Source organism: Oryctolagus cuniculus, chromosome 21 (genome assembly GCF_051225735.1).
Source record: "Oryctolagus cuniculus isolate XC-2025 breed Fujian yellow rabbit chromosome 21, ASM5122573v1, whole genome shotgun sequence".
In the NCBI taxonomy this organism is placed as follows: domain Eukaryota; kingdom Metazoa; phylum Chordata; class Mammalia; order Lagomorpha; family Leporidae; genus Oryctolagus; species Oryctolagus cuniculus.
In genome coordinates this window covers 18,987,635-19,004,611 of record NC_142887.1, presented here as the reverse complement: position 1 = coordinate 19,004,611, position 16,977 = coordinate 18,987,635, and the positions used below count along the sequence as shown (strand labels likewise).

Sequence of the window (16,977 nt, the reverse complement as noted above, 5' to 3'; positions counted from 1 at the left end):
AGAGAAAGATATAACAACCATATATGTATCTAACAATAATGGAGTACCACAGTACCTGAAGCCAAAATGACAGAAAGGAAGGAATAAATAGACAATTCAACAGCAGCAGTTCAATACACTGACAGTTCACTCACAATAATGCATAGAAAAACTAGGCAGAAGAAAGTAAAAAAAACGGGAGACCTGACCAACATCATAAATAAACTAGAACTAACCGGCACTGTGGAGTACTCCACCCCCAAAGAACAGAAAGTACATTCTTCTCTAGTGCATGTGAAGAATAGACCATACAAACCTCAGCAAAGTAAAACTTACAAACCTCAACAAAGTTAAAACTTACAAAACTCAGCAAAGTTAAAAATGTATAAAACTCAAAGTTAAAACTTACAAACCTCAACAAAGTTAAAACTTACAAACCTCAACAAAGTTAAAATGTATAAAACTCAAAGATAAAACTTACAAACCTCAACAAAATTTAAAACTTACAAACCTCAACAAAGTTAAAAGGATAGTTAAAAGGATAAAAGTTAAAAGGATACTACAAAGTATGTTATCCAGCCAACATGAAATGAAATTAGGAATCAACCAAAGAAAAGAAATGCGGGGAATTCACAAGTACATCAAAGCTAAATAAGCCACTTCCAAACAACCAACAGTTCCAAGAAAGTATCCAAAGGAAAAATAGGAAATACTTTGAAATCACTGAAAATGTAGACATGACAAAACAAAACCCCTTTATGAGATGCTGTTAAAACAGTGTTTAGAGGCAAATTCATAGCTGCGAATGCCTACACTAAAACAGAAGAAAGACCTCATCAACGACCTAAACTTCTACCTTACAAAACCGGAAAAAAAAAAAGTAAGCCAAAGACAAACAAGAAAAATAATAAAGATTAAAATGAAGATTAATGAGAGAATTGGAAAAGAATCAAGGAAAAATCCTACCAAAAGATGGTTCTTTTTTTTTTTTTTTTTTTTTCTTTTTTTTTTTTTTTTTGACAGGCAGAGTGGACAGTGAGAGAGAGAGACAGAGAGAAAGGTCTTCCTTTTGCCGTTGGTTCACCCTCCAATGGCCGCCGCTGCAGCCGGCGCACCGCGCTGATCCTGGCAGGAGCCAGGAGCCAGGTGCTTTTCCTGGTCTCCCATGGGGTGCAGGGCCCAAGCACCTGGGCCATCCTCCACTGCACTCCCTGGCCATAGCAGAGAGCTGGCCTGGAAGAGGGGCAACCGGGACAGAATCCGGCGCCCCAACCGGGACTAGAACCCGGTGTGCCGGCGCCGCAAGGTGGAGGATTAGCCTATTGAGCCACGGCGCCGGCTCCAAAAGATGGTTCTTTATAAAATTAACAAAATTGAAAGAACTTTTGGTAAAGTGAGTGTGTGTGTGTGTGTGTGTGTGTATGTGAGAGCCTGTGCACGTGTGGTGGAGGTGGGGAAAGAAGGAGAGAGAGAGGGGAAGGTTCTAATTACTGGTCTTGGAAATAGAAGAGGTAACACTACCAACAGTTCAAAAATAAAAATGAATCAAAAGAGTATCATGAACAGTTGTATGCCAATAAATTAGATAAATAAGATGAAAAATTCTGTGAAGATGCAAACTACCTAATCAGATTCAAGGAGAAATAGACTATCTATTTCTATATATCTATATCTATCTATATATAGATATAATTATATATATATTATATAGACTATATAATAGACTTATATGTAATGAGACTATATATATAATTATATATATATTATATAGATTTATATGTGAGATTATATATATAATTATATATATATTATATAGACTATATAATAGACTTATATGTAATGAGACTTAGGAATAATAATAATAATAAAACCTATCTCTAAGAAAACTAAGCACTGAATGACCTGTGGGTCAATTCTGTCAAGCATGTAAAGAACATAGAAAAGAAAGGAATATTTCCCAACTTATTCTGTAATATCAACACTAAACAAAGAAAATCATTGGCCAATGTTTATTATTAATATGGGTACAAAAATTCTCAATAAAATACTAGTGAACCAAATCTAGTAACACGTAAGAAAAGTTATACCACATGCCTAAGAGGGATTTTATCCAAGGAATGCAAGGCTGGTTTAAGATCTGAAAATCAATTATTACAATACACCATATCAACAGAATGAAAAACAAAAAACACTATATGATAATCTCAGAAGATTCAGGAAAAGCATTCTACAAAAATTCAAAACTCTTTCATTATTTAAAAAAAAATCAATAAACAAGGAAATGAAGGGGACATCCTCAACCTGATAAAGGGCATCCACAAATAGCTCACAGCTGACGTCATCCTTAATGGTGAGAGGCACAATGTTCTCCCCTAAGATCAGGAACAAGACAAGGGTGCCTGCTCCCACTGCTTTTCTTTTTCTTTTTCTTTTCTTTTGAAGCTTTTATTTATTTATTTGACAGGCAGAGTTACAGACAGTGTGAGTGAGAGAGACAGAGAGAAAGGTCTTCCTTTTCCATTGGTTCACTACCCAAGTGGCCGCCACAGCCGGAGCTGCGTCAATCCGAAGCCAGGAGCCAGGTGCTTCCTCCTGGTCTCCCATGTGGGTGCAGGGCCCAAGCACTTGGGCCATCCTCCACTGCCTTCCCAGGCCACAGCAGAGAGCTGGACTGGAAGAGGAGCAACCAGGACTAGAACCAGTGCCTATATGGGATGCTGGCACTGCAGGTGGAGAATTAACCTAGTGCGCTACAGCGTCGGCCTCTCCCACTGCTTTTCAATATCACACTAGAGACTATTCTAAGGCAGCTAGGCAAGAAAATGAAATTAAACACATTCAGATGGAAAGAAAGTAAAACTATCTTTTTTGCAGATAACATGGTCTTATATATAAAACATTCTAGGCACTCCACTTAAAAACTACTAGAAATAAGAACTGAGTTCAGCAAGGTTGTAGGAAACAGGATGAATATACAGAAATTGCTACTTATATTAACAACACAAGAAAGAATAAAATATGCAGAAGTAAATTTAATAAAAAGAATAAAACACACTCTGGAAACTACAAAATACTGTTGGAAGAAATTAAAGAAGATGCAAATAAGTGGAAAAGCATATCAGGTTCATTGGATGACAATATCACTAGTATTGCAATAATTTCTGCAAATTGATCTTTACCTTTAATGCAATTCCTATCAGAATCTCAACTGATTTGTCAAAATTGGCAATTTGATTTTAAGATTCATATAGAATTTCAAAAGATCTACAATAGCCAAAATAATCCGTTTTTTAACATTTTAAAATTTAACAATTTTTAGTATTTTTCCATAACCTCTTCATATGCAGACATTATATGATTACTATTTTTTAAAACAGGAATATTGGTCTCAGATAATGTGGGATTCATGGCAATGATCATTAAAGTGAGGGAAGAAGGCTATGTAGATGGTATAACTCAGTGAAGACAATATATGTATCTAACTATATGGCAATTTTTGAAACAGAAGAACAAAGTTGGATGACTTATACTTTTCTATTTCAAATTTCACTGCAAAGCAACAGTGATCCAGACAATGTGGGTCCCAGCATAAGGACAGACATACTGAAAGAAATGAAACTGTCTAAAACATATCAGGAACTCAAAGAACTCAACACTAAGAAAACCACCTGATTTAAAAACATACAAGGGGTTTGAAGACATTTATCAAAAGAAAACACACAGGCTGGCGCCGCAGCTCAAAAGGCTAATCCTCCGCCTACGGCGCCGGCACACGGGGTTCTAGTCCCCGTCGGGCTCCAGATTCTGGTTGCTCCTCTTCCAGTCCAGCTCTCTGCTATGGCCCGGGAAGGCAGTGGAGGATGGCCCAAGTGCTTGGGCCCTGCACCCACATGGGAGACCAGGAGGAAGCACCTGGCTCCTGGCTTCGGATCAGCGCGGTGCGCCAGGGGCAGTGGCCATTGGAGGGTGAACCAATGCCTGTAAAAAAAAAAAAAAAAAAAAAAAAAAAAACATGCAAATGGTTAAAGGTATGCAAAAAATGCTTATGCTTAAAATCACTAATTATCAAGGAAATGCAAATTAAAGCAACAATGAAATATCACACCTGATAGAATGGCCATCCTCAAGAAGGAAACAAATTTCCTGCCTTTGTGCAACTTAGTTTTGAGTGGAGAATAATAAACAACAAATAATGATAACTGTTAAGAATCAAATTAAAGCAAGGTAAAAATGATGGCGGGGTTGCCATTGCGCAGAGGCAAGTGCACAGCAGAGTGTTGCTGATAAGCTGACATTTTTGGCAGAGGCTCTGGGAGGGAAGTGGGACCTGGGAGGCAGTAGGAGTGGTGGAGTGCAAAGTCTTTGAGGTGCAAATATGCTTAGCCTCCTAGGAAGATCAAAGAGGTCAGGTACCTGGAGGAAGCTAGTGAGGAGGAGTGTGGTGGTGGAGGTGGGCGGACAGGAAGGCAGCAGCTTGTAAGAGGCAGCAGACACTTAGTTCAAGGGTCTGTCTCACTCCAGGGCACAAAACTGTCCTTAAAACCATGGCAGCACATCAAGGGCACCTGCCTCGTTTATTCGAATGTCTCAGCTCATAGTTGGGCAACTACAATCCTGTCTAAAGTATTCTAAACTGTGGGCGATTCATGATGCCACGGAATTAGTTATTGAAAGTACCATTGTTTGTAATCCAATGGAATAGAAGATTGCCCACTGTAAGAGTTATGTGTATGTGTGTGTGTATACATGTGTACACACATGCATGATGCATGTGTATACACTGGCTGTGATATGACACACGTTTCTTACTGAGGGTTGCACTAAAATACTGGAACCTGACTCCAGTCCATTGCTCACTCAGATGCACACCTGAACCGAAAGGCACCTTGGCTGTTGATTTGTATGTAGCCTCTTGTGCTGTCAACAATTTAATTGATCCAAAAAGAACTTGCCTGCAGCTAAGAACCCAAAAGGTCTCTCTGTTAATTGAGACGTTTGCTTTAAGCAAGACAGCAATTGCATTCTAATGAGTGTTTGTTTTTTGCTTTGTTTAGTGAGGAAGTCCCTGGTCTGTTGAAGAATGCCCTAGGTCCAGCCAATGATAGTCCGCTGAGTCCACACACAGCAAGCAGGGGAGGGGCTAGTGGCACCCTCTCAAAACAAGTGCCAGACCTCTCCAGAGTGGCTCAACCAGGCAGGAACTCCAACCCCAGCCATGTGACCCCCAGCAAATAACATCATTCCTTTGAGCCTGGTTTCCTATTCCCTAAAATGTGGGCGATGGTGTTGTGGGTGTGCCTCTGGTGAGGCTTTGGTCTCCAGAAAGAATTCAAGGAAGAGACAATGACAGAGGTGAGCAAGGAATACTATTTACTTATAGGCTAAAGGAAAGAGAGTGAGAGCAAGAGCGAGAGGGAGAAAGAGAGAGAGAGAGAGAGAGAGAGCATGAGAGAGAAAGGAAGCTGTCACCTTCTACAAGTTTCCGAGAGCTCTCCCTTCATGCTCTGGGAGGCGTGAGACTGGGGGCTGGGGCAGGGCTTAACTGAAGATTTAAGAGTCAGAGTTTGGGGCAGGGTTTGAGTAGAGCCCATTTCTGTGTCAATTCTTGGAAATCTCAGAAGTGTCATGGCATCAGGTCCATTATGGGAATTGAGTGTGGGCAATGCACGTGGGGCTGGCACACAAATGGGCTGTGGTAGCACTGGCAATCCCCAGCTCCTCTTCACTGGCTACCTCCCTGCCTACATCAATGACAGCGCCAACTCTGCAGAACTGTTGTAAGTATGAATGACAGCTGATAATGAACACAGCACTTGACTATTCACTGTAGCCCAGGTAATCCTCACTGTGCCCCTGAGAGGTGAGGATGTTTATCCCCAATGTGCAGACAGGAAACTGAGATTCAGTAAGTGGCCTAAGGTCACACAGCTTGTAAGTCATGCCTGAACCTGAGGCAGTCTGATAGCAAAGCCCACATGTGCAGGTTCTATATCCAGTTTACTTCCATGAGACAATATTGGTGGGGCCGGCGCCATGGTGCAGTAGGTTAATCCTCCGCCTGCGGTGCCGGCATCCCATATGGGCACTGGTTCTAGTCCCAGCTGCTCCTCTTCCAGTCCAGCTCTCTGCTGTGGCCTGGGAGTACAGTAGAGGATGGCCCAAGTGCTTGGGCCCTGCACCCTATGGGAGACCAGGAGAAGCACATGGCTCCTGGCTTTGGATTGGCGCTTCTCCGGCTGTTGCGGCCATTTGGGGAGTGAACCAACGGAAGGAAGACCTTTCTCTCTGTCTCTCCCTCTCACTGTCTGTAATTCTACCTCTCAAATAAATAAATAAAATCTTTAAAAAATATTGGTGACAACGTCTGACATCCAGAGGTGCATACATCATTCCCTTAACATTTACATAGCACTTGGTAAGCAGTGCTCACAAAGTACTAACTCATCTGTAGATAGTGTCCACTTAGTCTTCACCACAACCTTACGAGGCAAGAGACACTACTGTCTCCATTGTATAGATTAGAAAGCCAAGACACAGAGAGGTTCGGTAACTTGCACAGGCTCACATGGTATAAGCAGAGTTAGGATTGAAGCCCTGGCAGCCTGGCTGCAGTCTGGAAGCCTAACCACTTTGCCGCCTCTCATTTCCCTGGGCACGCTGCACCCCACTCTCCAAGGCCCTCACCCTATGCCCAAACCCTTGCTTAGAATAGTGGTTAAGGATATGGACCTCCTATCAGCAAGGCTGGTGCAGCTGATGGCCGTGGGACGTTATGCAGGCGCCCTCTCCTCTCAGGGGAGCACCCCCCCCCAAACTGGGATAACAACCATAGTGCCAGGATATGAGCAGTAAATGCAGTGATGTGACACAGGGCTGCAATGTTGAATAACTGTGATCAGGCACAGCTGGGCAGTGAGAACTCCACTCATTCCTCTCCCACAACTGGACTGCGGGGTCCTAGAATCCAGGAGAGAGGATGTCCCGGGATCGGGGAAGAGCTGGGAGGGACACTGAGGGGCCAAAGTGGAGGAGAACAGAGGAACGGGGGTCTGATGCTTCTTCATTCACTCCTTCGTGCGTTCATCGACCGTGTGCCAGCCAGCTCTAAGCAGGGCTGTGCTGAGGCAGCAGCTGACCAGATCAAAATGTCTGTTAGTGAGTAAGACTAAGATCGGAGGAAGAGGCACAAACAACATTCTATGTTATTAATTAATCTTTTATAGTAGATATAGTCGGTGAATTGACCACTAGTTCCATGAGACTCAGTAGATAAGAGTTGACAAATTCCTTCAAATTGAAAGAAACAAGAAGAAAGGGAGGGAAGAGAAGGAGAGAGGGATGAGAATGAGGAGAAAGGTTTGTTTGCTTCTGCTATGGAAATTCTAGGGGCCTTCAACACAGCAAACGTACAGTGTGAATTTCCAAGAAGAAAAATAGAAAACGGTGTACATGAGGCAATCTTCAAATTTCGTTGACAAAGGAAGGTATCATCAAATCCTCTGGCAGACAAAAAAAAAAAATACTAAGAAGGATAATGTATTAAGTTGTTCCACAACACAGTTGTTCATTAACAACTTAATACATTATCCCTCTTAGTATTTTTTTTTGTCCTACTTAATACTACTGGTTTAATTCTGTAATTAATACACAGTTAGTCTTAAGTGTTAAAATTTAACTGAAATATGATCCCTGTTAAATATAAGAGTGGGAATAAGAGAGGGAAGAGATGTACAATTTGGGACATGCTCAAGCTGACTTGCCCCAAACAGTAGAGTTAGAAACATACCAGGGGATTCCAATTCAATCCCATCAAGGAGGCATGTACCAATGCCATCTCACTAGTCCAAGTGATCAATTTCAGTTCACAATTGATCATAATGAAAGGACTAAGAGTCAAAGGGATCACATAAACAAGTCTAGTGCCTGCTAATACTAACCAATAGAATAAATAAAGGGGAGAGCGATCCAACATGGGAAGCAAGATACACAGCAGACTCATAGAATGGCAGATGTCCTAAACAGCACTCTGGCCTCACAATCAGCCCTAAAGGCATTCAGATCCGGCTGAAAAGCCCATGAAAGTATTTCAGGCATGGAAAGCCAAGACACTCTGGCAAAAAACAACAACAACAACAACAAACACCTAAATGAAAGATCTCTGTGAGATCCCAGTGGAAATAACAGGTCTTCAAAGAAGGAAGTACCTTTCTCTAAAGGGAGGAGAGAACTTCCACTTTGACTATGACCTTGTCTAAATAAGATAAGAGTCGGAGAACTCAAAAGGCTTCCATAGCCTTAGAAACTCATGACTGGAGCATAGGGAGATTACTGATGCCTGTCGCTCCCCCATTCGCGGAGGAACGACACAGGACCCTGCGCTGTTCTTTCGTCTGCTCAGCCCTTCCCGGGTTTGCTGCTGGTCCTTCCCGGGTTGGCTGCCAACCCCTCCACCTCCGTGGAGGGGCGGCTCCCCCTGCCACTTTCCCCACTTCCGCGGAGGAGCGGCACACCGCCGGCCGGCTCTCTCAGGGGCTGCTCAGATGTTATCCGGATGTTCCCGGTGCATGTTGTCTCTCTCCTCCTTTATAGTCCTCTTCCACCAATCCCAACTCTGCTACCCACACACCGAGCACGCTGCTCTCCTCCAATCAGGAGCAGGATCAGCTCCTGCAGCTTATCAGTCAAGTTGGCAAGAGGCAGCTGCGTAGAAGTTGTTTACTCCCTTTCAGCGCCATATTGTGGGAGAGCAGATGCATAGAATAAGTCTTAATTCCAGTAACTTAGTCTAGTCCGAGTTGCTCCCCACAGATGCCATAAACAGGAGTGTCAATTTGTAAAGTCAACAACAGGAGTCACTGTGCACTTACTCCTCATGTAGGATCTCTGTCCTTAATGTGCTGTACATTGAGATTTAATGCTATAATGAGTACTCAAACAGTATTTTTCACTTTGTGTTTCTATGTGGGTGCAAACTGTTGAAATCTTTACTTAATGTATACTAAACTGATCTTCTGTATATATAGAAAATTGAAAATGAATCTTGATATGAATGGAAGGGGAGAGAGAGCGGGAAAGGGGAGGGTTTTGTGGGAGGGAAGTCATCAGGGGAGGGGGGAGCCAATGTAGTCCATAAGCTGTACTTTGGAAATCTATATTCATTAAATAAAAGTTTAAAAAAATATCCTCTGGCAGCCTACTGGCTAAGCCTGCATTCTCCCAAAAATAAATCCCAAGACAGGCATGGAAGATGAAGTCGTTTGAGAGGTAAAAGGAACAGCAGTGTGGGGACAGGGATGAGGGGAGGGTGCATTATCAAGTCGGCTACTGTTGTGAGCAATGGCAGATTAATCCAGGAGAATTAGGGGAAGATGCACAAGTCAAATGATCCCCTCTGGGTGGGACTGAGCTGGGACATTGTAGAATGGAGTTCTCCAACCCCAGTGCTATGGACCTCTGGAGTTGCACGATTCTTTGTTACAGAGCAGGCTGTCCTGTGCACTTATTGCTTTAATTGCTTTAATTTTTACTTATTTGTGAGACAGAGGGATCTTCCATGTGCTGGTCCACCTCCTAAATGCTAACCTAAGCCATGAACCTAGAACTCCATCAAGGTCTCCCAGGTAGGTGGAAGGGACTCAAATCACTTGAGCTATTCCCTACTGCCTTCCAGGGTACCCATCAGCAGGAAGCTGGAATCGGAAGCAGAGCCAGGATTCAAATCCAAGAACTCCAATAAGGGATGCAGGCATCCCAAGTGGTGTCTTAACCGCTATGCCCAAGCCTGTCCCTTTGTGGGACTTAGCAGCATCCTTAGCCCCTACCCACTAGATGCCAGCAGTATCCCCAGTCCCTCCCTAGTCACAACAACTAAAACTTTGTGCAGACATTTACAAACTTTCACCCTTAGATGGAAACCAAGTCATTAGCTGAGAGGTATACTGGACATTATTACGGAAGAAAACAAAAGCTTAATGGTTAGAGAAAGGCTTCAGGCAAGGAATCAGGTACTGTCAGTTGAAAGTGCATGAAGTGGCTGGCGCCGTGGCTCACTAGGCTAATCCTCCACCTGTGCTGCCGGCACCCCGGGTTCTAGTCCCGGTCGGGGCACTGGATTCTGTCCTGGTTGCTCCTCTTCTAGTCCAGCTCTCTGCTGTGGCCTGGGAAGGCAGTGGTGGATGGCCCAGATCCTGCACCCACATGGGAGACCAGGAGGAAGCACCTGGCTCCCGGCTTTGGATCGGCGCAGCACGCTGGCTGCAATGCACTGGCTGTAGCGGCCACTTGGGGGTGAACCAACGGAAAAAGGAAGACCTTTCTCTCTCTTTCTCTCTCTTTTTCTCTCTCACTGTCTAACTCTGCCTGTCCAAAAAAATTTAAAAACAAAAGTGAAAGTGCATGAAGTGATAAGGCAGAGTATATGGGAGAGGCACTGACCATGTCCTCTTTCCCAACACAGTTTGGGAAACCCTCTTCCATGGGGCCACTTGAGTAACTTCATAAACCTTGGTCCAATGGACAAAATAAAATGCAGTTAACTGCTCATTTGTCACTACATATTCCGGGTACTTCTAGTTTTTCAATATTATAAATAATAATGATTATCTTTATAGTTTTGCTTTTGCCTATATCAATGACAACCCATGACAAAATCATAAAAGTTGCATTTCTAGGGCTGGGCACTGGTGCTTCAAATGTCCACATCCTATATCCAATGTCGCAGCTCTGCTTCCAATTGTAGCTTCCTGCTGAAGTCCACCCTGGGAGGCAGCAGGCAGCGGCTCAAGTAGTTGGGTGCCCACTACCCATGTGAGAGACCAGGACTGAGTTCCCGGTTTCTAGCTTCCGTGTGACCCAGTGCTGACCCAGCCCTGGCTGGTGCAGGCATTTGCGGAATGAATTGGTAGGTGGGACATTTCTGTCTGTCTCTGTCTCCCTGGCCCCTCTCTGCCTTTCAAAGAATTAAGTTTTAGAATTTCTATTTTAAATAGTGTGAATATTTTAATGTTTCCCTTATTATAAACAGCCCTTTCATCAGCAGTACAGAAGAGTATATATATATATATATATGTATATATGTATATGTGTGTGTGTGTGTGTATATATATATATATATATATATTTTACACCCACACAAGCACTAGGAATTATCTAGTTTTTGACCTTTGCCACTTTGGTGAGCAGAAATGAATACCTGTTTGCATTTGTAATTCACACGTGTATGAGCGATTCATATTTCCTATTTTGCTGCACCTGTCACTCCACTGGAGGGTTTGGTTCTAAGGGGTGAGAAGGCGTTCATCTTCCACAACACAGAAGCCGCCTCCTGTGAGCTTGCCTTGGACTCCCAGGCCTGCCCCCATTACCCTGTTACCAGGAGTGAATGGCAGCCTCCAGCATAATTAACTGTGGACATGAACCAGCCCAGCGGATGCACTAATTTGTTATGATTCCCCCTCTAAATCCCCCACCCTTTCCACACATTTTCCCAAACCAGGGAGTGCTGCTTGGAGCCTCAGGTCTCTATGCTCCACCATGTGGGTCTAACCGGTCTCAGAGCCTGCTTCTCAGCCTCACAAAGATAGAGGAGGAGGGGATTCCACCACGAGAAAATCAGGTTAAGACTGATCATGGGGGCTGGCGCTGTGGCACAGTCAGTTAATCCTCTGCCTGCAGTGCTGGCATCCCATATGTGTGCCAGTTCTAGTCCCGGCTGCTCCTCTTCCGATCCAGCTCTGCTATGGCCTGAGAAAGCAGTAGCAGATGGCCCAAGCACTTGGGGCCCTGCACCCATGTGGGAGACCTGGAAGAAGCTCCTGGCTCCTGATGGGCACAGCTCTGGCCATTATGGCCATTTGGGGAGTGAACCAGTGGATGGAAGACCTTTCTGTCTGTCTCTTCCTCACAATGCCTGTAACTCTACCTCTCAAATAATAAGATCTTTTTTTTTTTTTAAAGATTGATCTTGTATGTAGACTGTTCACCATCAGTGAGGGTAGGCTACCCAATGGGAGTTCCTTCCAAAAAAACAGTGTGGAAATAGGGGCAGAGTAACTATGCTATGGAGAAAGCTGACAGATTGTACCTTAGCCGGGTGATCATGCCATCAGTCATCCTGGTAGCATGTACTGTATATGTGGTGTGACAGAAATGGCACCATATCTCTGGGGTCTTCCTCCTCACAGCCCATTACCCTAACCTAATCATGACAGAAACATCAGACAAGACTCAAGAAAGGAGCAGTCTAAAAATATTTGACCAATAGTCCCCAAAACCATCAAGGTCATCAGAAACAAGGCAAGGTTAAGAGAAAACCGTCCCAGCAAGGAGGCACCTAAAGAGATATAGCAAGTGAGAGATATGGGAACTCTGTACTGTCTTCACAATTTTTCTGTAAATCTCAACTTTCTAAAAAATAAACTATTTCAAAAAAGCACTTTGCTAATGCTAGGCTGTGGATATGGTTTGAGGGTGCATTATCAGTCGTGAACACTGTAGTATAAATTACATCCTGTGTTCTTCTCATGATGCCAATCCTGACTTTCTTTGTGATAACCATGTTTCCTCTTATTAACCACCCCAAAGTGGCCAAGGAAGGAGCAACTGGACAGGGTAAAGGATTTCACACACCCTCACCTCAAATTCCTTGCTTCTTTGCCCTCATGGGCCGAAGCCCTCTTTAGTTCTGCCTGCACTAACTAATATAGAACTCGACCTTCTCCTGGTTAGTTGCCCTTCCAGAACTATTTCCTCCCCTGATCTACCCTACTTCGTCCCTAGCACGCTCATTTCTATGAATTACATGAAGCGACTACTTGTCCTGTAGCTGGCACTTGTGTTTGATCAATGGGAGGCAGCACCAAGGGGTAGATGAGGAGGAGGGAGGACTTACTCGTTTGCCCTGCCCTCTCTCTGCCAAGCTGTGGTTTTGGCCACTGTTGTGTGCCTACCTGTGACTACAACTCCTGTTAGCTGCACCCTGTTCAACAAGCACAGGCCATGCAGGATTCCAGAAACATCGCTCCCTCCCGTGTCCACCCAGTGTCCAGGCCCCCTCTGCTGCCAGCCCCTTGGAGCTTCACCATTTCTCAGCGGCCTCCCTAAACACGCCCCTGCCCTGTGAAGAGTTCAGTAAACTTTTCTCAATTCACCCTTCTGAGTGCACCGTCTATTTCCTACTGGGGGCCTACTGTGCCACAGTGCTGGTCCCTAGGCTAGTTGTTGACTCCCATTCAGAATTGGCTAACCCTGGGAGGAGCAGTTCCTTAAGGGTTAGCATCAAAACACAGAAAAGAGGAAGCATGGTTGATATACTCCAAGATGATCTTTCAAAGCCTCCTGCACTCCAAATGGGGGATCTAGATTTGCCAGAAGGAAGCAGTGGCATACATAGAGATGTGTCCAGGACTCAGCAGTCCTGCTGGGAGTTCTGATGGACACACCCACTGTTATTAAGCAGCCCTCCCCTCCCCCTTACACACACACTCAGTGTCCAGCTTCTCTGGCAACACAGCTGCGCTGGCCACACTTACATGTGGGGGTCTCCTACCATCCACGTTCCCTTTCCTTCACACTATCCCAAATGTCCTTTCAGGAGCCAGCACTCCCCCTTCTCAATCATGTGGTGTGGGTAGATTGATTTGAGCCAATCAGCATATCCTGTCCCCTGGACACAAGGACTGGTTCAAGGATGGGAACATGTAACCGACAGAGATCTACGAGGCACTGGGTCATGTTTTCAGAGAGTCTTTGGAAAGAAAACCTCTTTTATGTGAGGGCTACCAGGAACTGTCCCCTCACTTCTCAGACAATATGGTGTGCAAAACTATAGCAACCATCCCAAATGTGATCCCAGAGCCCAAGGAGACATGAAGTCCTGGGATCCCTGGGTGATATCCATTCGCTGCTAGAATAAAACCAGCCTACATCCTGGTGCACCACTGAAATTTCAATTACTCTAAGAATGACGGTTTCATGCCACTTGGGACACCTGCATCCCGTATCAGAGTGCCTGGGTTCCTGCCTCAGTTCCACTTCCAGTTCCGGCTCCCTGCTAATGCACACCCTGGGATGCCACCTACATGAAAAACCCAGACTGCGCTCTGGGCTCCTGGCACTGGGCTGGCCCAACCCAAGCTGTTGTGGCCATTTAGGGAAGTGAACTAGATACTTTGTCAGTGTTCTCATAGGAGAAGTGGAATCAGATTTGGGGGGGGGGTGGTTTTAGTAAGTTCCTTGAGATCCCATAGCTCTAAGTGTCTATCATGGGCCTCAGCAGAAGCAGTGGGATTGACTAGAATAATCCCCACCCATTCTTCCTGTTCAGTGTCAATACAAGCCACTTTATAAAAATGCCACTGAAGAAACGATATCTAGGAGATCATGGTCATCTTCCAGACTTCTGATCCAGAAATTCTGGTTTTCTTTCTGGACACACAGAGGAGTTACTCTTCTTTATCCTTGTAGGCATGCCTCTTTGCTTGCTTTAGCTAAAAAAGTACAAATGATGTGTGCTACTTGTGGGAATAAGCTTTAAAACAGCCTACAGTTTAGCATATTTCTTTCTTTTCTGTCTGCTGTGGGGATCATAAAAACATGTCATCACGGAGCCTCCATTAGCCTGCTCTCCTGAAGTGCTTTCATGAGCAAAGACATGCCCCACCCCTGCCCAATATGCCCTTGTCACACTTCATGAATGATAAATCAAAGTTTGTTATATTAAGGCTCAGATTTGGGGTTATCTGTTGCTATAGCAACACCTAGCCTACCTTGACCAGAATAGGCTCTTTCTAGTCTGATGTAGTACAGTTGCCATTTACTATCAGACTAAGTGCTGGTCACTTACACACTTGTATGTCAACTCATTTCACCCTGCCCACATCCCTAGACAGAAATCCTATCTGCACATCCATCTACCGGTAAGGAAACTGGGGCTGTAAGCAGTTAACTGCTCAAGTTCACACAGCCAACAAGTGGTAGGATAGTAAGTGCCTCTTCTAATGGGAACTGAACTCAGTAGTGTGCTGGAGCCAACTCACGAGAGCAGATCTGGTCTTCGCTTCTCAAGTTCATGGTCTGTGATGCCATGCTGGTATCTTGAAATCAAGCATGGTGGGAGTATTTATATCATGGGATATATTTGCTACGACGTTGGGATTTTTAAATTGGACTTAGTTTGCCACTTTAGCCCCCATTGGACCACATTATCAGAGTCAGTCAAATTGAGCTCTGATCTACCACTTAGGGAAATTTCCAGGAGTGAAGGGCACGATGCCTAGCAAGTCTCTAATGTGGGGAACGAATCTATGGTAAAACTGGTACCAGATTGGGGCCGGCGCTGTGGCACAGTGGGTGGGGCCACCAAATGTAGTGCCAGCATCCCATGTGGGCGCCGATTTGAGTCCTGGCTGCTCCACTTCCAATCCAGCTCCCTGCTGTGACCTGGGAAACCAGTGGAAGATGGCCTAAGTCCTCAGGCCCCTGCACCCACGTGGGAGACCAAGATGAAGCTCCTGGCTCTTGGCTTCGGCTCAGTAGCTGCAGTCATTGCGGCCAATTGAGGAGTGAACCAATGGATGGAAGACCCCCCCCACCTCTCTCTCTATGCCTCACCTTCTCTCTCTTGTAACTCTGACTTTCAAATAAATCAATACATTTTTTTTTTTTTGACAGGCAGAGTGGACAGTGAGAGAGAGAGAGAGAGAAAGGTCTTCCTTTGCCGTTGGTTCACCCTCCAATGGCCGCCGCGGCCGGCGCGCTGCAGCCGGCGCACCGCGCTGATCCGATGGCAGGAGCCAGGAGCCAGGTGCTTTTCCTGGTCTCCCATGCGGTGCAGGGCCCAAGCACCTGGGCCATCCTCCACTGCACTCCCTGGCCACAGCAGAGGGCTGGCCTGGAAGAGGGGCAACCGGGACAGAATCCGGCGCCCCGACCGGGACTAGAACCCGGTGTGCCGGCGCCGCTAGGTGGAGGATTAGCCTATAAATCAATACATCTTAAAAGAAAAAAAAAAACTAGCACCAAGCACTGGACTCTCCAGGTAAATTGTTAAAAACAAGAAGATAGAAGATGCTCTGCAGGGTGGCTCAAAAATAGGCTGCAGGAGCAAGAGGAAGAAAAAAAAATCCGTAAAGGAAAGAAAGGCTTTTCAAGAAGGAGAAGAGAGTCTTTAATCTTCGAAGCACACATTTTGTTAAGTTTGCATAATTCATGAAACACGAGAACATCCGGAGGACAGCTGGAGTTCAGGGCAGAAGATCAAGTTGACAAGATTGGCTTTGGGGTAAAACAAGCGGTTGCTGGAACTGACCTATATTTCCGTGTGTTTACACTGCAGCAGGAGCTGTCACCGCTTATCCATCACCCCAAGCAGGCTTCGCCCACAGTCCAGAGTCCCCTGGGTTGGGTTGGGGGTGGGGCTGGTTTGCAGCCAGCACTACAAAGATGGCTCGTGTACATGTTGTGTTCCCACATAGCCAGACTTCTGTATCCATTGCTGGGAAGATAGGGAGAGTCATTCTGCCATTTACAAGCAGGCAGTCTTGAGCAAGTGGCCTTACCTCTTCAGGCCTCCGTTTGGTCTTCTGTAAAGTGGATCTGATATGAACTCATCACTCATAGGACTGAATGCACAGTGCCCTGGGGACTGGTGTTGTGCACAGTAGGCTAAGCCACCGCCTACAACACTGGCATCCATCATAGAGCTCAGTTCAAGTCCCCGCTGTTCTGCTTCCAATCCAGTTCCCTGCAAATGTGCCTGTGAAAGCAGCAGAGAATGTGACCCAAGTACTTGGCCCCTGCACCCACATGGGAGACCCAGAAGAACTCCAGATTCCAGATTTTGGCCTGGATCAGCCATGACTGCTGCAGCTTTTTTGCAGAGTGACCCAGTGGATGGAAGATTTGTCTCTTGCTCCATCACTCTGGATTTCAATTAAATAAATGAATACTTTCTTAAATAAAAAAAAGAACGTACAGTGCCTGAAACATAACAGGTGTTTA

The 16,977-nt window shown here is 45.1% G+C and overlaps 1 long non-coding RNA gene across 1 annotated transcript in view; it reads right to left on the bottom strand.

Annotated features, from left to right (window-relative positions):
* Positions 1–3,485: 3,485 nt before the first annotated feature.
* The window catches only part of LOC149119845 (uncharacterized), an 81,424-nt gene continuing 67,932 nt past the window's right edge, over positions 3,486–16,977 (bottom strand). Inside the window, exon 3 of the long non-coding RNA XR_016227053.1 lies at positions 3,486–3,957. This is a non-coding gene — a long non-coding RNA (uncharacterized LOC149119845). The remainder of the gene's footprint in view (positions 3,958–16,977) is intronic.